Here is a 24,333-nt window from a genome sequence, read left to right on the forward strand (position 1 = left end):
GATCACCTCCTTCCTCGCCGGAAGGACACAGAGAGTCCGCCTCCCCCCGTTCAGATCGGAGGCCACCGAAGTCATCTGCGGCGTTCCTCAAGGCTCCTCGCTCAGCCCAACACTCTTCAACGTCTACATGAGCCCCCTCGCAGCCATCGCACGCCAGTACAACCTGAACATCATCTCCTACGCCGACGACACCCAGCTGATCCTCTCCCTCACTAACGACCCCGCCACCGCCAGAGCCAACCTGCACGAAGGGATGACAGACGTAGCCAAATGGATGTCGAATAGCCGCCTGAAACTGAACTCGGACAAGACGGAAGTCCTCATCCTGGGATCCTCACCCTCCGCCTGGGATGACTCCTGGTGGCCCCCCGCCCTGGGCAGCGCACCCAAACCAACAGACCACGCACGCAACCTGGGCTTCATCCTGGACTCCTCCCTCTCCATGACCAGACAAGTCAACGCCGTCTCCTCGTCGTGCTTCAACATCCTGCGCATGCTACGTAAGATCTTCCGATGGATCCCCACCGAGACCAGGAAGACGGTCACCCAGGCCCTCGTCACCAGCCCTCTGGACTACGGCAACTCCCTCTACGCCGGAACCACCGCCAAACTCCAGAAGAGACTCCAGCGGATCCAGAACACCTCAGCACGACTCATCCTGGACATCCCCCACCGCAGCCACATCTCCGGACACCTGAGAGACCTGCACTGGCTCCCGGTCAACAAGAGAATCACCTTCCGGCTCCTCACCCACGCACACAAAGCTCTACACAACCAAGGACCAGGATACCTCAACAGCCGCCTCAACTTCTACGCTCCCAAACTCCAGCTTCGATCGACCAGCCACGCCCTCGCCGCCGTCCCCGCATCCGAAGAACCACCACAGGAGGAAGGTCCTTCTCCTTCCTGGCCGCCAAGACTTGGAACTCCCTTCCGTACCCACCTCCGCCTGACCCAGGACCACCTCGCCTTCAGGAAGCAGCTCAAGACCTGGCTGTTCGAGCAGTAGCGGACCCCCTCCCCCCAGCGCCTTGAGACCCTCCGGGTGAGTAGTGCGCTATATAAATGCTCTGATTGATTGATTGATTGATATGTATTATTGAATTTATTTTACATACATTTTTATCTTACAAAAATGATACTTTGTACTTCGATATTTTTGCCATCTATATTTATTTCGATATATTTTCACTTACCATGATGTAGATAAGATGTCGATATTCTTGTATTCTTCTATGTATTTTGGTAACTCGATATTGTGGTTGTCAATATTTTGTCAGTGATTCGTTTAGCGAGGATATTTATACATAACCATTTGAGGTATGTGCAGCATTCATTCCGAGCCAGTTGCATGCACACAAATGTGACTGCATATGCTGTAAAATACACCAATCTGTTTGTTGGTTCCTCTTTAGGACAAGTAGTTTCAACTTATGTGACAGACTGGTGGTATCGACCACGTCATATTAACACATATGTGAGCAGGAACCAGGTTGCTATTGAATTGTTCATGATTACATTTGTGGTGTGATAAGTGCTTAAACAGCCATGCATGCTATTTTATTGTTTATTGTTTTTCAATATAATATATCCAGTTTTTATTCTAGTTTTTTAATTCAATCCCCTCTTTCTCTTCCTAAGCTGGTCACTGGCTAAGTTAGTAGGTCACAAGTTTTTGAATGTCTGGCGCACTCCGGTGAAGCACGCAAATTTGCTCGAGGTGAAGGGTTCTTGATTGACATGCACCACTGGCATAACCCAGGAATATGGTTAACTATCACACACACAGTAACATATATCCTGTTTATGTCACAGTGTTCTTATAATATTGATTCTATATCTTTAGGGAATATTTGATTTAATGAAGGTAGGCTCTCCTGATGAAGGCCTGTGTGCCGAAACGTACGTAGAGAGATCTGTTGAGTGCAGGGCACACTCCAGCCATTACGCATTTATCAATAAGAAGAAGATTGGGTTTCTGTATTTGTCTGCCTTGTGCTAAATCCAAGTCTATAAAGTGATATACTGCCTTAGTGATCGCCCTCTCTATATGTTAGCAGCTAAGAAGAAGATATTGCATCATCAATGTATTGGATTTTTCCTGTATACATTTTATGAATGTGCATGGGTTATGATAGATGTGGTTGATTGAATTGAATTGCTTTAGTGTATTTTTTCTTATGTATATTTATGTATATGTCATGTTTTGTCTACATTGATAGGATTTACATTACAATTGCTTCCTTTCCCTGCTTCAGGGATTCTCACTTGTTGCAGGGGGTCCCCCTCTTTATGTGCATTTGCTCATCTATTAAATACCATCAACCATTTTGAAGATTCACGTAAACTGTTAGAAATGGGATTCCCAGTTGACTGAGGTATGCACCTGGGCCAGGCAGGAACCATCTCTGTAGACAAAGTAAGCTAGATACACACTAAAAGATAATCTGTGCTTACCGGCTGGTAGCTTGGCACAGAGCAGTCAGGCTTAACTAAAGAGGCAACGTGTAAAATATGTGTGCAGCAAACACACACTAACACAATGAATACACCATAAAAATATTCCACACAGGTTTAGAAAAACAGAAATTGCTTATATGAGTGAAACACGACAAAACAACAAAAATCCATATAGTAGAAGTCGAGATATTCATTTTTAAAGATTAAAAGGGAAAATAAATCTTAGAAGTCACTAGCTGTAAAATTATACTTGAGTTCTTGCTGGATTGGTGCAAATCCAAAGTTCAGGTCAACCGTGATGGAGGGGAGGTTGGCTACAGGACCCACACAGGGCCTACTGAGGCAGTACCTTTGATGGAGTAAAGTGTCAACGCTCATGGCACGATGCACCAATCTTTCCCATGCAGTTGGGGCACTGCATAGTCATCGAGCTTCGCAGAGTGAAGGTAATGCATCATCGCCGGGCAGCACAGGCTGTAGAAACATTGTCATCCAACATTCTCTGTGTCAGCATCGAAGGGCGATGCTTCAGTTCCAATTGCCACAAAGGTGAAGATAAACAGTTTGTATGCAAAACAGCTGCGGAACCCAACCGCTTCTGATGCCCAGACTTTGGAGAAGGCACCTGATGCAAGGGTAGGAATCACAGAAGGCAGAGTCCAGAAGCACCACCAAAATTGTAGGAAGACTTTTGTGTCCCTGAGACTTCAGAAAACATTAGGTAAGCCAGCAAGCCCTTAGAGATCACTTGAAAGGAAGGCAAAGTCCAGATCTCCTTCAGCAGAGTCAGGGCGCAGCAGGCAACATTGCAACAAGCAGAAAAGCAGTCCTTCCAGAAAACTAGTCCAGTTGAGTCCTTTATGAAGCACAGAAGTCTCTCTGGTAGATTTGTTGTTCAAGATCCAGAGACCCAATATTTATGCCAAAAAGTGCCTTTGATGTAGAGGGTAACTTCAAAGAAGCTCTATGAAGTGCACAAGGATCCCTTTCAACCTAGTCTTGACGGCCAGGCTGCCTGTGTGTGTGGGGGGGGGGGGTAAATCAGTGCTTTGTGTGTGGACACCACACTACCTATTGAAGCAGAACTGTCAGCCCATCCCATTCCTCTCTGCCCAAGAAGACCCATCAGAATGGAGATGAATGCCGAGGAGTGCTTGGAATGCAGATAATCTTCACCTATCTGAGTTTGTAGCTGTCTAAAGGAATGCACAAAGTGCATCTGTTACCCAATTCGGATGTGCATTGGAGACAGGCTTTAAGGAACAAAGAGCAGTTAAGTCCAGGGAAATGTCCACTTTCTAAAAGTGGCCTCTCTAAACGAGTAATGTTAAATCCAGCGTCACCAGCTAGGAGGATTTATCATTACCATTCCAAAGATACAAAACATGAAAAAGCTACTCTTTTCTGATAAGGTATTAAAGCTTAAAAGTTCATGAAGGAATTCCCAACGCTAGCCAATGAGAGAAACAACAGTAAAACTACCAGGACATGCAAAACATAAAAGTACATGTGCTACCTTTTACTAACATAGTACTCTGCCCTTAGGGTTACTTAGGGCATACTTTAGGGGGTACTTATATGTAATGAAAGGGAGGTTTAAAGCTTGGCAAGTGGTTTTAAATGCTAAGTTGAAGTAGCAGTAAACTACACACACAGGCACTGTAGTGCCAGGCCTGAGACAGGTTTGAAAGGCTACTATCACACACACAGTAACATATATCCTGTTTATGTCACAGTGTTCTTATAATATTGATTCTATATCTTTAGGGAATATTTGATTTAATGAAGGTAGGCTCTCCTGATGAAGGCCTGTGTGCCGAAACGTACGTAGAGAGATCTGTTGAGTGCAGGGCACACTCCAGCCATTACGCATTTATCAATAAGAAGAAGATTGGGTTTCTGTATTTGTCTGCCTTGTGCTAAATCCAAGTCTATAAAGTGATATACTGCCTTAGTGATCGCCCTCTCTATATGTTAGCAGCTAAGAAGAAGATATTGCATCATCAATGTATTGGATTTTTCCTGTATACATTTTATGAATGTGCATGGGTTATGATAGATGTGGTTGATTGAATTGAAATGCTTTAGTGTATTTTTTCTTATGTATATTTATGTATATGTCATGTTTTGTCTACATTGATAGGATTTACATTACAATTGCTTCCTTTCCCTGCTTCAGGGATTCTCACTTGTTGCAGGGGGTCCCCCTCTTTATGTGCATTTGCTCATCTATTAAATACCATCAACCATTTTGAAGATTCACGTAAACTGTTAGAAATGGGATTCCCAGTTGACTGAGGTATGCACCTGGGCCAGGCAGGAACCATCTCTGTAGACAAAGTAAGCTAGATACACACTAAAAGATAATCTGTGCTTACCGGCTGGTAGCTTGGCACAGAGCAGTCAGGCTTAACTAAAGAGGCAACGTGTAAAATATGTGTGCAGCAAACACACACTAACACAATGAATACACCATAAAAATATTCCACACAGGTTTAGAAAAACAGAAATTGCTTATATGAGTGAAACACGACAAAACAACAAAAATCCATATAGTAGAAGTCGAGATATTCATTTTTAAAGATTAAAAGGGAAAATAAATCTTAGAAGTCACTAGCTGTAAAATTATACTTGAGTTCTTGCTGGATTGGTGCAAATCCAAAGTTCAGGTTAACCGTGATGGAGGGGAGGTTGGCTACAGGACCCACACAGGGCCTACTGAGGCAGTACCTTTGATGGAGTAAAGTGTCAACGCTCATGGCACGATGCACCAATCTTTCCCATGCAGTTGGGGCACTGCATAGTCATCGAGCTTCGCAGAGTGAAGGTAATGCATCATCGCCGGGCAGCACAGGCTGTAGAAACATTGTCATCCAACATTCTCTGTGTCAGCATCGAAGGGCGATGCTTCAGTTCCAATTGCCACAAAGGTGAAGATAAACAGTTTGTATGCAAAACAGCTGCGGAACCCAACCGCTTCTGATGCCCAGACTTTGGAGAAGGCACCTGATGCAAGGGTAGGAATCACAGAAGGCAGAGTCCAGAAGCACCACCAAAATTGTAGGAAGACTTTTGTGTCCCTGAGACTTCAGAAAACATTAGGTAAGCCAGCAAGCCCTTAGAGATCACTTGAAAGGAAGGCAAAGTCCAGATCTCCTTCAGCAGAGTCAGGGCGCAGCAGGCAACATTGCAACAAGCAGAAAAGCAGTCCTTCCAGAAAACTAGTCCAGTTGAGTCCTTTATGAAGCACAGAAGTCTCTCTGGTAGATTTGTTGTTCAAGATCCAGAGACCCAATATTTATGCCAAAAAGTGCCTTTGATGTAGAGGGTAACTTCAAAGAAGCTCTATGAAGTGCACAAGGATCCCTTTCAACCTAGTCTTGACAGCCAGGCTGCCTGTGTGTGTGTGGGGGGGGGGGGTAAATCAGTGCTTTGTGTGTGGACACCACACTACCTATTGAAGCAGAACTGTCAGCCCATCCCATTCCTCTCTGCCCAAGAAGACCCATCAGAATGGAGATGAATGCCGAGGAGTGCTTGGAATGCAGATAATCTTCACCTATCTGAGTTTGTAGCTGTCTAAAGGAATGCACAAAGTGCATCTGTTACCCAATTCGGATGTGCATTGGAGACAGGCTTTAAGGAACAAAGAGCAGTTAAGTCCAGGGAAATGTCCACTTTCTAAAAGTGGCCTCTCTAAACGAGTAATGTTAAATCCAGCGTCACCAGCTAGGAGGATTTATCATTACCATTCCAAAGATACAAAACATGAAAAAGCTACTCTTTTCTGATAAGGTATTAAAGCTTAAAAGTTCATGAAGGAATTCCCAACGCTAGCCAATGAGAGAAACAACAGTAAAACTACCAGGACATGCAAAACATAAAAGTACATGTGCTACCTTTTACTAACATAGTACTCTGCCCTTAGGGTTACTTAGGGCATACTTTAGGGGGTACTTATATGTAATGAAAGGGAGGTTTAAAGCTTGGCAAGTGGTTTTAAATGCTAAGTTGAAGTAGCAGTAAACTACACACACAGGCACTGTAGTGCCAGGCCTGAGACAGGTTTGAAAGGCTACTTCTCTGGGTGGCACAATCAGTGCTGCAGCTCCCTAGTAGTATTTGAAGTACAGGGTCTGGGTATATGGTATACAACTTTACAAGGGACTTACCAGTACAACAAATATGCTAATCAGGTGTACATCAATGTCATCATGTTTAGGGTTAGAAGCACATGCACTTTAGCTCTGGTTAGCAGATGTAAAGGGCTCAGAGTCCTAAGGCCAACAAAATTAATCAGCAAAAACAAGATTCAAAAGGCAAAATGTCTGTGGAAAAACCTCCCTAAGGATGACAGGTCTAACATGTGTCCCCCCAAGCTGAAATTGGGGAGTTCTACCCATCTCTAGAGCAGGGGTTGCCAAACTGTGGTCTGCTGGCCTTCAAGGGTCTGAGACGCATTCCCAGGGGGACCGCAGGCAGCAGTTAAAAAAGCACTGCAATGTTTCTTAAGTAATCAGCAGTTTTCAGGCAACAATACATTTGTCAAGATAACTCCGTTGAATAATGTACCTGCTCGAGATGGATGGGACTTTTGTCCAGTGGCAGCTTTGACTCATAAAATTGAGTGAAGTGAAATCCAGTATTTGTCAAGTGCACAATTACCCAAGGTACACTCATCTAAGGTAGCGCTGAATGGTAAAATGCCTGCTACTAAGAAGGTGTATCATGCATTTCAAAAAACAATATTGTATGTGCAAAGCTCGGTGGGTTACTGCTTTTGTCACAGAGATTCTGTTCTTATTGTGCAGTTCATAAGTCACCATCGATAATCTAGCACAATGAGCTATGAACTGCTATCAAAGAGCTGGATGCAAACTGCATGATACTTGTTAGTAAGTTACATTTTTTTCCCAGTCTTTCATTATCCTGATGCTGCTAAAAAAAGGTTTGTTAAGGTAGAAATAGATCCTTAATATTAAAGTCAATGTTCACCACTGTTGTGTTCTGAATCCTGAGTTTGTGCTTCTCCAGACAACCACTCTTAAAAAAGGCCTACAAGTATGGATGACGTGAATCCAACACCTTGTGGTCCCTTTTGCTTCATGCAAAATGTTCTATACCCAGCTTTTCAAACGTATGATTCATTGTGTCTGTATGTGTGTGATGTACAGTGCTCTGACACCCTACACTGGCATGAGAGGTGCTATAAAACAAATTAAATACATCTGACAGAGGGGCTATGGAGACATGAGAGATACTGTTGGAGGGTGATAGCGAGGGAATTATTGAAGAGGCCCAATGAAGATTGTCGTATCCTGGTGCACAGTAAGGTAATTTACTATGCTTTTAAAGCTACTTCAATTTAATATATAATGATAAAGGTGTTGTGGAATGCACCATTTTTTCCCAAATTATTTTCGAGGGAAAGCCTTCCAAAGCTCCCTTTGTTGTGGTCAGGTGCACCTGATGTGTCCCATAAGGGCACTGATCCGTCAACATTTGTCAGAGCTGCTTGGAGTTTCAGTCAGGCCCTAGCAGGAGACTTGTACCATGAAATAAAACAAAACATTGAAAAGTTAGTCGCCGAGATGCAGCACAAACCTACCCATTAAAATATTTAGATATAGCAGATTTTTTCAATATAAAATAACATGATCTTTAGTAATTTGAGTATTTGTTTGATGTACACTTGTTTGTGTATTTTTTGTGAATTACTGTTTTAATGTTTGAAATTTAAATAGTACAAATTTGGGGGCCCCAGGAGTCAAAAGTTTGGGAAGCACTGCTCTAGGGAGTTTTCATCACTAAGGTGGAAAAACCTAGATAGACTATCAGCATTGGCGTGTTCTAACCCAGGTCTATGTTCCACCCTGAAGTCCATACTCTGTAGGTAAATGGACCACTTCAGCAGTTTTGAATTCTCAACCCTCATTTGCATGAGCCACCTGAATGGCCTGTGGTTACTTTGAATCAGGGAGTGAGTGCCAAACAAGTATGGCCTCAACTTCTTCAGTGCCCAGACCACTACAAAAGCTTCTCTCTAAATAGCATTCCACCTCTGTCCCTGGAGAGTAACCTACTGGAGATGAAGGCTACAGGTTGGTCTAGGCCCTCCTCATTTAGGGGTCTATTTGGATGGCGGGCGGATCGCCACTGCCCGTATGACGGTGGCCACCCGCCTGCCATTTCCGTCCGCCCGCCTAACATTTCCCCCCGCCATATTACGATAGTGCTGGGGACCTAGGTGGATGGAAAGACCGTCTGCCAGAGTTCCGCCCAGTAGGCAATCCGCCTACCGGGCGTAAAAGACATGCAAAATGGTGGCCATCCATATTACGATGATGGCGGTCTCATGCCTTTCCATGGCGGAGACTCCACCATGGAAAAGCATGCAGAGAATGCCTTTGGGGGCCCGTTGCATGCCCTCAGGTGGTTGTCGGGTGGGTGGCTGCACTTAGGGGGTACACATGGTACCCCCGACATTTGCATGCACAAGGTGTCAGATTTCTAGTCCAGGCCACAGGAGCCGACGATGGTCCCTATGCCCAACCACCTCAACTGCCACTCATTGAAAGATCTTTGAGTCACAGCTTAAGCAGGGGGGAAAGGGGAATTGTAAGAAAAACAGAGAGACAGCCTTCATGGTGGAGAATGGTAGTTCTCTGGGTAATGTAGGCCACTAGATCATGATTTCGTTGTTTGAGGTCCAGCAATTCATTGTCGGTCACTTGATTTGCAGTTCTTCTGTCAACAATCTGTAAACATTTTTTTTAAGCTCAAAATTGTATAGGACAGGGTCTTTACGAGATATTAAGAGCAGAGACCGCGCAGCAGAATCACCGCTCATATAGGACAGCATCAATGCAACTTTTACCTGATCTTCCCTAAACACCACAGACCTACACAAAAAAAGTGTAAAGAGCACTGAGTAAGAAATATTTGAGCTTTAAACCGGTTCCCTCTAAATCTCTCAGGATTCGCCCAAGGAACTACTGGTGCTACTGAACGTATTACCTGGGTAGCAGCTTCAGTTGCTGACCTTTGGTGCGTTTCTAATCCGACAATGGGGAAGCACATGCCATAAATTCCTCCATTTTGTGTCTGACTTGTTGGGTTTCCTGTTGGGACCTTCTAACTTCTCTTAATCTTCTATTCTTCTCGGCTGACTGAGTTAACTGGGTTTGTAACACTTCTAGAACCCCCGCCAGGGCCTTGAGATTTAAACCTTCCTCCAGCTCGACTCAGGTGAGATTGTCTGGCACTTCAATCTGTCAGATTTCAGGTCCAGGCCACAGGAGTCGACAATGGTCCCTAAACCCACATCCACCTCAACTGCCACTCATAGAAAGATCTCTGAGTCACAGCTAAAGCAGGGTGGAAAGGGGAATTGGAAGAAAAACAGAGAGACAGCCTTGGTGGTGGAGAACAGTAGTTATATCTTGCTTCTGGTCTGGATAGTTGTGGTGTCGTTTTTTACGTGCATCTGAGAAGGGAAAGTACACCTATTGACTATGATAACATTACTTGCTGGTATTTATGCACCTGTTATCTACTCTGTATTTACCATATAGACCTAAGGCTATTGCGACTCCCTATACTTTGAGTTTGAAGATGTAATTGCTGCTGCTCCTGTAGAGAATGACAATGAGACATAAATAACTAATTCACATTGCTACTCTATGTCTTATTCAATTATGATATTTACCCCACAGTTTTGTACAACTGCTCCAAAATAATATCACATGAATATAATGTCTTTTAACTGTTTGTTCTTTTAAGTTGTGTAATATTTCCTTCGGTAAAGAAACCCTCCATGTAAGCTTTTACGTTTTTTTATCATTGCAGCTTGCAACTTATTACTCGACGTTTTCATATTCAAATAAAAAAGAAAATGTTCTGTACCTTAAATGTCTTTTATGAATCACAGCTCACCCAGGCTGCACCTTGAGACTTTCTCTGGCCCAAATACACAAAATACAAAAAAGGTTACCTCACATTATCTTCACAAGAAAGAGTCTTTAACCAGGGAGGAGCCTTTCAAACAAGACGCTCCCTCTTCGCGCATGCGTTTAGTTGTCTGCTCTACTTTTTTGAATTGCCAATGCTGAAAACAAGAGAACGCAACTTGCTTCTTTCAAGATGACAGAAATTCCACAAACCCGCCTGTGCGCAGATGAGACTCTTACTCCATGCACGAAAAACAATTGAAGTGTGCACTTCCTTTGTGGAACACGCGCATTAGGCACTCTGCCGGTCGTGGGTCCAGAAACACTAAACCGCGAACCGGAATCTACATAGTTCTCGTTAATGCCACAATTTCTAACATGTAATCTTTTATGAGCCTTACACAATGTTTTAGCGGAAATTTGGAAACTGGATGTTGTCTTCTTCTTAAACCACAGGGAAATCTCCTCACGTTCCTCAACTGCTGGGTTTTTGTTCTTTTTGCGCCAGTCGATTGCACAATAGTCGTGATGGTCTTGACACCGGGTGGCAGGCACCACGCTGTGCCTGTCACGTTGTGCATGCAAATGCACAGCATGCCCTTTTAACATTGTGGCGGGTGCTGAATACAGCACCGACTGCCACAATGTTAAATATACAGGATGTGACCGCCATGATGGTGGTCGCATTCTAATAGGCACAGCATATCCGCCGCACCTCTTGCGGTCGGTCCCGTTTACCGTTATGGTGTCCGCCCGCCATCGTAATAGGCCCCTGAGTTGGGATAGTACTGCCTCTATGCCATGCTCTGAGACGTCTGTCTGAATGATAAACACTTGGGAGAAATCAGGGACCTTGAGCACAGGAGCTGTTTGGCATGCTTCTCTACAGATCACATTTCTGGGCTGCTTCTTGGAAGTCAGCTTAGTCGAATGGCAAGAATTGTGCCATATCGCTTGACAAACCTCCAGTAGTATCCCCCGAGGCCCGAGAATGCTCTGACCTCAGTTTGGGTTTTGGGGTGCAGCCATGCCATAATGGTTTCTATCTTGTCCTGAAAGGGTTGCACCTTCCCCTTGCCCACCTGGTGTCCCAAGTACACCACAGACCGCTGCCCTATCTGGCACTTACTTGCCTTGATAGTCAGGCATGCCTGTTGCAGAGCCTGAAGCATTTCCTTGATGCAAAAAAGGTGGTGCTTCAAGCTGCTAATGAAGACTGCTGTGCCATCCAGATAAGCAGCAGAGAAGGCCTCCATACGAACTAAGCATGGGCCGGAATTTGCGAATTAGCGATACGCTAATTCGCGCGAATTCGTAATCGCGATTCGCAAAAATCCGCCAAATTCCGCGAGCTTGGGAATTTTTTTTTGCAAGTTCGCGAGATTTTTTTACCAGTTCGGGAATGAGGACTTGCGCATGCGGCCGCATTGGTCGCGAACATGTTGTTTCCACTTAACCAGCCTGCTCGCGATGCCTTTTTCCTGTTTCGGGTCGCAATGACGTGCTCGCAATTTCCTGTTTCGGGTCGCAATGACGTGTTCGCGATCGCGGCGTCACTCGGCCAGCTACCAAAATCTCGCAGGTCACGCAAACAGGGAGTAAAACTCATCAGCGAAGCAGAATCATGGAAGTTAATGCTGCTGCGCACGCGAGATTGTATTTTTGAAGCGCGAACAAGAAAAAAAAATCCACCAACTCGCGAATTGAGGATTTTTGGGCAATTTCGCACGATTCGTGGATCGCGAAATTGCCAAAAATTCGCAAATTCCGCAAGCAGAACAAATTTTTCACCCATACTTGATACGAACAAGAACCTGGTTCACCAGCCTCTTTAAGGAGTCAGGGGTGTTCTTTAATCCAAAGGGGATCACTCTATACTGGTAGTGGTCCTCTGAAGTGGAGAAGGCTCACCTCTCCTTTGGTCCCTGTTAGGGAGATCTGCCCATATCCTGATGTAAGATCAAAGGTACTGAGATATTGGGCAGCCCCTAACCGATCAATCAGCTCATCAGCCTGATGGATGGAGTGAGCATTAGTCGTAGTTACAGAATTTAGCCCTCTGTAATCCACACAGAACCTCAGTTCAGGTGTGGTGCCTGGGGGGCCGATTTTGATACCAGAACCACAGGACTGCACCAGAGGCTATGCTATCATTTTAGACACTTCAGCCTCAATGCTGGACCTCACCTTATCTGATAATCTGTAAGATGTATTCATAACAGGGAGGTTGTCCCCCGTGTCAACATCATGGGTGTACAAGTAGGTAGTCCCAGGGATAAGGGAGAGTAGAGAAGAGTATTGCCCCAACACATGGTGGCAGTCTCTCTCTTGTTCAGGAGTTAGAGTGAGGGAAAGGATTACTCCTTCCACAGACTCATCCTTCTCCTTGGAGTCCGAGAGGTCAGGGAGAGATTAATTCCCCTCTTCCTATTCTTCATCAGTCACCAACAACATGATGAGCTCAGATCTCTCAATGTGTGGCTTGAGGCGATTTGCATGCAGCACCCTGTGGGGTTACCTAGGGTTCTTGAGGTCCACCAGGTATGTGGCCTCACCCTATCTTTCAGTCACCTCATATTGCCCAACCCAATTGTCCTGAGCTGTACCAGTTCCATCACCCACACTTTATGATCAGATTGAAATTTTATAGTGGTAGAATTTCTGTCCTACCACTCCTTAATGACTTCCTGACTGACTTCAAGGTTACTGGAAGCTTGATTCCATAACTTAACCATCAGGCTTCTGAAGGCCAGCATGCAACTCATTACATCCCGGGTACCTGCCTGAGAGCTTGCTCTCACCCTTCTTTCACCAGACTCAGAGGTCCTCTGACGGGGTGCTTGTACAACAGTCCAAAGAGGCTGAAACCCACTCCTCTCTTGGGCAACTCTCTGTAAGAAGATATCACACTTTTTCCTCAAGGTCTCAGGCGGGACTCTGATCATGTCTTTCAGGGTCTAGTTGAACCTCTCAACAAGCCTAGTGGCTTGTGGGTGATAAAAGTGGAGAACCTGTACGTGTTACCGCACACTCCTTCCAGATTGACTGCACACAAGCAGACATGAAATTTGTGCTCCTGTCAGACAAAAATTCCTTGGGGAAACTCACTTGGGTAACAATCCCCATCAGGGCCTTTGCCACTGCTGGTGCAGGAGTAGTCCTCAGAGGGATAGACTCTGGGTACGTAGAGGCATGATCCACCAGAACCGGGTTTAACCTGTTGCCTTATGCAGTCTGGGGATCCATAGATCCTGCAATGTCACTGCCCACCCTCTCAAAGGGGGTGCTAATGACAGGCAAAGGATTAACCAGGGCTTTAAGCCTCTGCCCTATCTTCCCTCTGGCCTGGCAGGTCACACAAGTCCTAAAGAACTCATCTGAGAAATTCTTGATTCTAGGCCAATAGAAGTGGGGCACAAGGTCTTGCCTTGGCCTAGGAGTCCTGCCAGGGGAATTATGTGAGAAAAGCTCCAGTAGGAAGGCCCTGTAGAATTGGGAGACCACTAGGGCACTTGATGTCCCATGCCCTGGAGCCTTAGGCTCACTGTACAATGAGTTGTCCGTTCAGTAAATTAGGGACTACTGGAGGCGTCACCTGCTGCTTGGACTTCAGACTGTTGCCCGAAGGGTTGGGCACTTCCTCTGTGCCCTACAGAGTGGGTCCTTCTTTCATATGCCATCCAGCAAGCTAAAAGCGGTACAAAAGGGGGTGGTGATGGACGGAGCATCTGAATCAATCAAACACTCACACCCAGTCAAAAGATCTGGGTTTAATCCATCACCGTTCTTTAGCCCACTCTGCCACCCCAGTTCAGACATGGCTATATGCAAATCAGTCTGACCCTGTGCCTCATGGGAACAGTCCAGTCCGAACTGCCAAGCCATGCCTTCCCTGGACCAGAAACAAGCTTCTGAGGACCGGTTTCTGGAATTCCAGCCGTCTTCAGCCCGGCTTGCTTGAATCCAGTGGCAAAGTGAGCAGCAAGCTAAGGCAGGTCAGCAAGTAAAGCAATGTCCTCCTCAGTGGGGTCCGGAGTGGCCACCGCTGGTGCTCCATCCATCTCACTGTGTCACGACCTCCGTGGCTACTGTACATCATGAGGGACAGAGAATCAAACGTTTCAAGCGATACAGAGAATTGTCTAAATATCCGCACTGGAAGGGGAGACATTTAGGATCAAAACTCCTCTTAAAAAAATGCTTGTGCATAATAAGAGACTTTTGTGAAGGAAATGGCGAAGTTGGAAAGACATGGCCGGAGGCAGGTAGGCGGTCTAGTCTTTCTCAGCTCGCGACCGGCAGTGTAAACAAGGTGCGTGTTCTGATTAGGAACTGCGCATTTCAACTGTAGAAGTTTGTCGAGACGCAGCATCTCCTCGTCGCACATGGTTGTTTCTGTGAAAACAACCATTCGCTTGGAGCGCTTTTGTTTTCGGAGGATTTAAGAAGTATGTGGCGTATTCCTGACAGAGTCACAGAACACATGTGCAACGTGGGACCCGTGTCACATGCGAAGGACACCACCACGCCAGTGCGTGAGGAAGTTCTTAGTGTACCAGATTGACATTCCAGTGTTCAGAATTGCTGTTTACACTAAATTTAAAAATGGACTTGGTACAGTCACTATTTTGAGTTTTTCTCAGGAAGCAAGCACAGTACATATTATTTGAGGCTATAATTACTCATAGGCAATTCTCAGAAATTAAAAACATATCTAATATGATAAAAGAAATTGGTTAAAGCAAGTCAGTGCTTCCTAGTAGCAGCACCAGATAATTAGGGTTACAATAAAAGAGCACCATAAATCTGTAACAAAGATGCATTTAAACATTTACATGTTGTTGTTTTCTCAGTACAGCAGCTGTCTCAGGAAGCAGTATCAAAACAATCAACAAGAGAGAAGCATTAGCCTTTGTCAATAGGGTAAATGTATTTCTGTATAAAAAATTAGTCTAAGAGAGTAGAATTGCTTGTATGTTTATACCTTGTGTTTCCCTTCATGTACAGTTGTTGAAGACACACATAGACTGACAAGTGAAGAAGATTTCAACCCTTCAAGATACAGGCTGTCTCTCTTTCTTTTCCACTTCCCCTTTCCTCCGCTTTAGACACTACCTTAGAAATATAATTTTCGGGTTGTGGTTGAGGTGGAGGGGCAGTGGGACCATCATCGGCTCCTGTGGATTTACGGCATCCTGACAGATTGAAGTGCCAGTTTGTCCACCCGACTCGATATGGTGGAGGGTTTAGATTTAAGGGCTCTAGCGGGAATCCTGGAGGGGTTGCAGAATCAACTGGCGCAGACAGCTGAGGAAAATAGAAGTTTGAGGGAAGAGGTTAAAAGGTGTCAAGAGGAGACTCATCAAATAAAGCAGAGAATGGATGAGTTTCTTGCTGGTACTATTCCTTTGCCTGGGATAGATTCAACCAGTAGATCAGCAGCGGAAGTTGCCACACAAGTCATACATTCTGTGGCTCCGATTGTTCCTCTAGCTAATCCAGAGAGGTTTAGTTGGGACCCACATAAGCCCCAGATATATTTTACCCAGTGCTCCTTGCATTTTCTATGCCGATCTGTAATGTTCAAGGAGGATCAAGCTAAAGTTGCATTCATGCTGTCTTATTTGAACGGTGATCTGCCTGGTCAATGCTTTTAATTTCTCGTAATGATACAGCCTTGTATGATTTTGAACTTTTTAAGAAGAAGCTTTTGAGAATTTTTGACAGGAGGAGCGCAAACCAAGGTACCGACAACGAATTGCTGGACCTTAAGCAAGGGAATTGTGACCTAGTAGCTTATATTGCACAATTTAATAAATTAATTGTAGAGACTGACTGGCCAGAGAGCAAACGATCGGCCATATTTTACCGTGGTCTCAAAGATGATTTGAAGGATGCTGTAGCCCAGATACCTAAGAGACCGCAGGAAATTTTAGAATTAATAGATTTGGTCCTGCGAATAGATCATCGACTTTTTGAAAGGCGATCTGAAAAGAAGAAGGAGTTCAGATCTTTTGTTCCTCGATTAGATAGCATCAAGTCAGAAGGTAACAATACCGAAAATGCCACCGGAGAGGAACCCATGCAAATTGGATCAATCAGAGGTTCTCTTACCAAAGAGGAAAGAGAAAAGCGACGAACAAAAAACCTGTGCATGTATTGCAGTGATTCTGGACACTTTGTGAAAGTGCCCAAAAAAACCTAAGAATAACTTGAGTTTAAAAGACAGATCCCACCAGTAGAGGGAGTTGCCCTGGTGGGAAAAATTGAGGAGTCAACTCCAGAGCATCAACAGTTAGCAAATACACTGCAATCGGCGGCTCCGCATTTGACAGTTTCCTTCACTGTAGGGAGAGGTGTGGCGCCGCGGCCAGGGCGACTGACGCTGGAATCTGGGGACCACGGTTCGATCCCCGGCTCCGGCGGCAGGTTAGCCCAGCACCATGTGACTCTGGGCAATAGCTCGCTTAATCTTCCCGACGGCCCCCAGCGCCTAGAGACCCTTACGGGTGATTGTGCACTTTACAAATGTGGACTTTACTTTACTTTACTGTAAAATTTGGATTTCCAGAACTTAATGGTGTATTGGTCATGATTAACTCAGGCCCCACAGACTATTTTTGTGATTTGAAGTATGCTCAATAAATTGGAATCAAGGCCATCAAAAATAAACATGTTGAGGGGGTTAAGGTGGTGGATGGAACTAACCTCACCTCTGGTCTAATCACGGAAGAAACTGAGACCTTGGAATTGGTTGGGTTACAGGTTCATCATGATTATATAAGATTCAATCTCATTGATGCTCCTCAATTTCAGATAATTCTAGGATTTCCATGGTTGTCAGAACATAACCCCACTATTGATTGGGAGAGAAGAACAGTGAAAATTAACTCTGAACATTGCAAAAAGAACTGTGTTTCAAGGTTCTGTCAAAAGTGTGTAGGATCTCCAGCCTCCGAATTGGCACAGCTCCCCAATAGTATATGTGTTTTGGAGACACAAGAAATTCCTCAAGAATATCAAGACCTAGCTACTGTCTTTGATAAACAAAATTCCGAAAAGCTTCCACCACATTGAGAATATAACTGTAAAATTGAATTGGAACTTGGGGCCAAATTACCATGCAGTCGTATTTATGCCTTGACAGAAGCAGAGAATGTTTACCTAAAGGATATAGACGAGTATTTGAAGATTGGATTTATCAGACCGTCCCAATCTCTGGTGGCATTGCCTTTGTTCTTCTGACCTAAGAAGGATGGTACTCTTCCCACCTGTATAGACTACAGGGCTTTGAATCAAGTAACTGTAAAGAACCGGGGCCCTCTGTTCTTATATCACAACTTTTGGATCAGGCCAAGGGGGCTAAAGTCTACACCAAACTCAATTTAGGAGGGGCATATCATTTGGTAAGAGTAGCCGAAGGCGATGAATGGGAAACAGCCTTTAGGACTAAATATGGCCTTTTCGAATACCAAGTGATGCCATATGGACAAAGCAACGCGCCTGCAGCCTTTCAACATCTAGTCAATGATGTCCTTCGCAAGTTTTTGGATCATGTAGCTGTCGTCTACACTGACGACATCTTGATCTTTTCAAACTGCATTGAGGATCATGTAAAACATGTGAGAGCTATTTTGCAAAGATTGCTGGAAAATCACCTATTTGTTAAACTTGAAAAATGTTCCTTACACGCTGATCAGGTGGAATTTCTCGGTTTTGTCTTGTCCACTGAATGAGTTGCGATGGATCCTTCGAAGGTGCAAGTAATACAAGATTGGTCTTCACCAAAAAATGTGAAAGAAATACAAGCTTTATTGGCTTTGCCAATTTCTACCAAATATTAATTCCCAATTTCTCTGCTTAAGTCTCCCCAATCACTCAACTATTTAAGAAAGGGAAGAAGTTTGATTGGTCCAAAGAAGCTGAAGAAGCGTTTCAGTTTCTCAAGAAGTTTTCACAACTGCTCCAATTTTGATGGATCCTGACCCAGAACAAGCCTTCTTTGTGGAAACTGATGCATCAGATTTTGCCACTGGAGGGATTTTGTCTCAGAGAGACAAACAGACGGGACAACTTCACCCTGTGGCTTACAGATCGAGAAAGCTGTTGGAACCAGAGACCAATTATTCCATTGCAGACAAGGAGTTGTTAGCTGTAAAGGAAGGTTTTCAAGATTGGAGGCATTATCTGTTGGGGGCTAAACATTGTGTGACAGTGTTTACCGATCACCGTAATTTACAGTTTTTGAAATTAGCAAAAACACTCACTCCTCGTCAATTAAGATGGTTTTTGTATTTTTCAGACTTTGATTTTGTGATCACCTATAAGCCGGGAGTGAAGAACAGGAAAGCCGATGCCCTATCTAGAATGAATTCCTCCGACAAAGTGAGAGCTCCTACACCAGAACCCATTATTCCTTTGAACAAAATCGTAGGAGCTGTTTATTTAGAAGAATTCACCAAGATTCTACGGAAGAATTATTCAGACAAAGAGTTGAAGAATTGGGTTGGAGAAGACTATAAGAAAACCATTAATAAAGGTCTTCCGTTTTACGAAGTGAAATTATATCTTCCAACTGAAGAAATGCAAGAAAAGTCTATGAGAGGGTGTCATGGTGATCGTTTGCCTGGGCATAAAGGCAAACAAAAAAACTTGGTGTTGATCAGAAGATTTTTCTGGTGGCCTGGCATGGCAGCTCAAGTGGGACAGTATGTTTCAACTTGCGACTTATGCATTAAGGGAAAGCCAAACAGACAAGCCCCACAGGGATTATTACAACCTCTGCCCAATGCACCCATCCATGGCATACCGTGTCATTAGATTTAATTGTAGATCTTCCACCCAGTCAGGGTTATACTGTGATATTGGTATAGGTAGATTCATTTTCTAAAATGGGTCACTTTATTCCATTAAAGACTGTGCCCTCAGCACCTCAGTTAGTGCAAATATTCAATCAGCATGTGGTTAGAGCTCATGGAGTCCCACAAATAGTCATCTTAGATAGAGGAACTCAATTCCTTTCCAAATTTGGGAAAATATTCATGCATACCCTAGGCATAGACGCACGGTATTCCACCAGTTACCACCCTGAAATTGACGGACAGACAGAAAGGGTAAACCAGGAGTTGGAACAGTATCTAAGACGCTATTTGTTAGAACAGGCTGGAAACTGGTCAGAATTATTGTGGACTGCAAAATGTACTTACAATAACGCCGTACATGACTCTACAGGGTATTCACCATTTTATTTAATTTTTGGTAGACATCCTAAAGTAATATTAGGCAGACAAGACGACGCAATCCCTGCAGTTGCTAAGGTAGTGACTGAGTTTAAGAATTCTTATGAAAAGGGTCAAAGAAACGTATACAAGGCAAAGGAATCTCACAAAAAAACAGGCAGACAAGAAAAGGAGAGCAGGTACCAAGTTTAAAGTGGGAGATCAGGTATGGTTGTCCACTAAACACTTAAGATTGAAAGGGAATAGAAATTTTCAGCCCAGGTTCATTGGTCCCTTCAAAGTTTTAAAAATCATTAATCCAGTGGTGGTAAAGCTACAGCTCCCAAAAACATTAAAGATTCACCCAGCCTTTCATGTCTTACTCTTGAAAAAAAGCCTGTCCATGCAAGACTCAGAGAAACTCCTTTACCAATTAGAGTAGAGTCAGGAGAAGAGTTTGGAGTTAGTAGGATTTTAGACTCTAAGATTTCCAGGAACAAATTGTATTATTTAGTGGAATGGAGAAGTTTCGGGACAGAGGAAAGATCATGGGAACCCTCCTCTAATGCGCATGCACCTAGGTTAACTAAAAGTTTCTAAAAGGCTCATCCAACCAAACCCAAAATGGGAGGACCCTCTTTGGAGGGAGGTACTGTCACGACCCCTGTGGCTCCTGTACATCATGAGGACAGAGAATTAAACGTTTCAAGCGATACAGAGAATTGTCTAAATATCCGCGTTGGAAGCGAAGACATTTTGGATCAAAACTCCTCTTAAAAAAATGCTTCTGCATAATAAGAGACTTTCGTGCAGGAAATGGCGGAGTTGGGAAGATATGGCCAGAGGCAGGTAGGCGGACGCGTCTTTCTTAGCTCGCGACCGGCAGTGTAAACAAGGTGCGCCTTCCGATTAGGAACTGCGCACTTCAACTGTAGAAGTTCGTCGAAGAGCAACGTCTCCTCGTCGCGCATGATTGTTTCTGAGAAAACAACCATTCGCTTGGAGCGCTTTTGTTTTCGGAGGATTTAAGACGTATTTGGCGTATTCCTGACAGAGTCAAAGAACGCATGCGCAACGTGGGACCCGTGTCACATGCGAAGGACGTCACTACACCAGTGCGGGAGGAAGTTTTTTGTGTACCAGATTGACATTCCAGTCTCCGGTATTGCTGTTTACACTAAATTTAAAAACGGACGAGGTACAGTCACTATTTTGAGTTCTTCTCAGGAAGTAAGCACTATACATATTATTTGAGGCTATAATTACTCTTAAGCAATTCTCAGAAATTAAAAACTTCTAAGGCAGAAACCTTTATTTCTAATATGATAAAAGACATGGGTTAAAGCAACTCAGCGCTTCCTAGTAGCAGCGCCAGGTAATTAGGGTTACAATAAAACAGCACCATAAATCTGTAACAAACAAAGAGGCATTTAAACTCTTACATGTTGTTGTTTTCTCAGTACAGCAGCTGTCTCAGGAAGCAGTATCAAAACAATCAACAAGAGAGAAGCATTAACCTTTGTCAATAGGGTAAATGTATTTCTGTATAAAAAATTAGTCTAAGAGAGTAGAATTACTTGTATGTTTATACCTTGTGTTTCCCTTCAGGTACAGTCGTTGAAGATTTCAACCCTTCAAGATAGAGGCTGTCTCTCTTTCTTTTCCACTTCCCCTTTCCCCCCGCTTTAGACACTACCAAGGAAATATAATTTTAGGGTGGAGGTTGAGGTGGAGGGGCAGTGGGACCATCATTGGCTTCTGTGGATTTACCACATCCTGACAAACTGGAGGTACATTCAGGGCTGGTTTACCATGCCCTCTGCCTTTCCCCTTCTTAGCAGCTGGATGGGCCATTGTTCCAGGCACTATCCCTTTTTTACTCCCGTCCTGGGCAGCCATGGAGCCTGTCGTGGCACAGATTCACTCAGGTAACCCTCACATCTCCACTTGAGCCTTGAGCTCCATTTCCTTTCAATTAGTGTGCTCCAGGTCATTATCTAACAAACAGACCACATGCATGGCAGGGCTCACTGCAACTTTCAGAAGACCTGAACCCCCCACACTCAAATGGAACATGGGCCACATGATAGTGATCCTCTCTCTTGTCAGCCCCCATAACCTGGTTGAATGCATTAGGAATTACCTGTTCTGGGAAAAGCAGCTGACTCATTACCATAGCCTTAGTTACTACTGAAGCCCTCAGAGCATCCATACCTTGACCATTGATGATGACCCATTGCCTATACATAGCAGTATGTGATGGCACATGGATCTTAGGAACCATCTCACTGTCAGCCAGGGGCACTAGGGTAACTCCTGTAAACTCCACCCCATTAACAGGGAAAAACTACTCATTGAGCACTAAGCTAGCCACTGCAGGAATCGTTCCTCTAGTGGGAGGTGGTGCTCTTTTTGTACACTTGGGATCTCCCTTTTAGTGTCCATACTCATAGCACACATTGCACTTGATGGGCTTGGATTGCTGATCTTTGTCAGGGTAGGTTTTTTCTGGTGGCCAGATTGGGCATCTGAACCAGATGAACTTGTGAGTTGCTTTGGGGGCTTTAGAGAACTCAGTCTTTGTATCTCCCCTTCCTTCTTATTTTGGGATCCCTGACCACCCTTTTGGGAGTACCTCCAGATATCATTCTGGAAACTCTGGTGCTGACCCAGAGGTCCACATCCTCAGCACCCTTGCTAGAGTCAGTAAGCTTGTTATCAACCAGGTGTTGGCACAGCTCTTGAAAACAAGTATCAAGAATGTGCTCCTTTAAAAAAAGGTTGTACAGCCCTTCATTATCATTAACGTTGCTGCCTGTCACCCAAGCCCTTTTGGTGCCTTACCAGCATGGTTTAAGAAATCCATCCATGCTTGTGTAGAGAGTTTGTGGCTGTGAACCGTTGCCTGTACTTCTCAGGTGCCTACCCAAACTTACTGCTTTAAATGGTATTCATGGCAGTGTAGTTGGTTTGGCCCTCCCGCTCTCGTGTAAGGAGTGTTTCCCTCCCCACTGTGGGCATGTACCGCCATATCTATCCCTCCCGAGCTCCTCTGGGACCATGTGCGATTTGAAAGCCACAACATAGGCTGTCAACCATTTATCTATGTCATCCCCCACATTATAACTGGGCACCACTGGGTTGATAGAACTGAAGATTGTAGGACGCGAACTGCCCCATTAAGCGCAGCGGGTGTTAGGCTACATTGTGGCTCTTTTTTACGGAAAAGAAACGTTTCGAAATAATTCACTGGTTTTAACTTGAGATTTACTTACTTTTTTAATAGTCCTGGTCCACTTACTTGAGATACATTCACTCGCTGCTTTAGCAAGAAGCCCGAGTTGTTCTTAATTCCCCGGTCCCCCGGTCGCCATCTTGAGTGAGGAGTTTTGATCGGCTGACACCAGCGGAGGTCGCGTGCTAGTGCTGAGGCACGTATTGGCGAGCGTAGGCTTATTTAAACGGGCAAATGCAAGCGCGCAGCAGGCGCGCCGATGGCGCGCCGGAGTCGCACCAGAGGCAAGCCCGTATTTGCCCGTCCAGGCACCGGCCGTGCCAAGTGGCAGTTATGCTGCCCGATTGATTCAAGATCAGGGTAGGATAACTTATTCCAGGGAGAACCTGCTTAGTATTGGCAAGAGGGAGGGAGGAGGGGAGCTTAAACATCTAGCAACCTCAAGGGATGATAAGAGCATTTTAAAATGCGGGCTGCTGAATTGTAGATCTCTGATAAAACATCACACAGAGATATCCTGTCTGGTGGAGGACCTGGACTTAGACGTCTTGTTTAATACTGGGACATGGACCCGCACAGACTCGTCGGTAGAACTGGGCATTGCCTGTCCGGAAGGCTTTAAAAATGTTCACAAACCTAGAATAGTTGGGAGAGGAGGAGGAGTCGGGGTGATTTACAAGGAAAAATGGATTAGGGCGGTGTTAGGGATTGAAATACTAGGCTTCTCTCTTCAGGAAACGAAGGGGAGACTAGTCACGGGTATGGTCTGCTATCGACCGCCTGTGTCAGATACCCAGTATCAAGCACTGTTTGATCTTATTACTGCCCTCTCCCTAACTCACTCAGGAATGCTTATATTAGGGGACTTTAACCTGTGGGAAAATGGGTCTCTAGGTAATTACCTGAGAGAGCTGAGCCAAACGTGTGAGATCTGTAATCTCGGTCAGTTGGTTCAAGAGCCGACACATCGGGGAGGGCACGTGTTGGATCTGGTTTTTTGCTAATCCGACGATTACCAAAATAATGGGTATACTGCCACAAAGCTGGTCGGATCACTCCTTAGTGCTCTTTCACATCCTAATTCCTCGATCGGAGGTCAGTAACAGCTGTCGGACTACGTTCGTACAGGGAAGAGAGTGGGCTAAGCTAATTAACAATAAGTTAGATCTGAATCCACCTAATCAAAATCTGTTTGCTCCTCCTAACTCCATTGAGAACAATTATCAGGTATACTGCAACTTTATTGACAGTTCCCTGGATAATTTAGTCCCAATTAAGAGACTTAAGAATGGAAAGAAAGCCTCTGCCCCTTGGTTTAGTGAGGAACTGAAAGCCCTACGTTTTAGTTGTAAGAAGGCGGAGAGAAAATGGAGGAGAAACTATGCAGATATAGATAAAAAAGAACTAAAAGTGGTTCAGGCCCGATATAAAGAAGGCATAGCTAAGGCCAAAGCAGATTTCTTTGCTGACT

Source organism: Lissotriton helveticus, chromosome 10 (genome assembly GCF_964261635.1).
Source record: "Lissotriton helveticus chromosome 10, aLisHel1.1, whole genome shotgun sequence".
NCBI classification, from domain to species: Eukaryota; Metazoa; Chordata; class Amphibia; order Caudata; family Salamandridae; genus Lissotriton; species Lissotriton helveticus.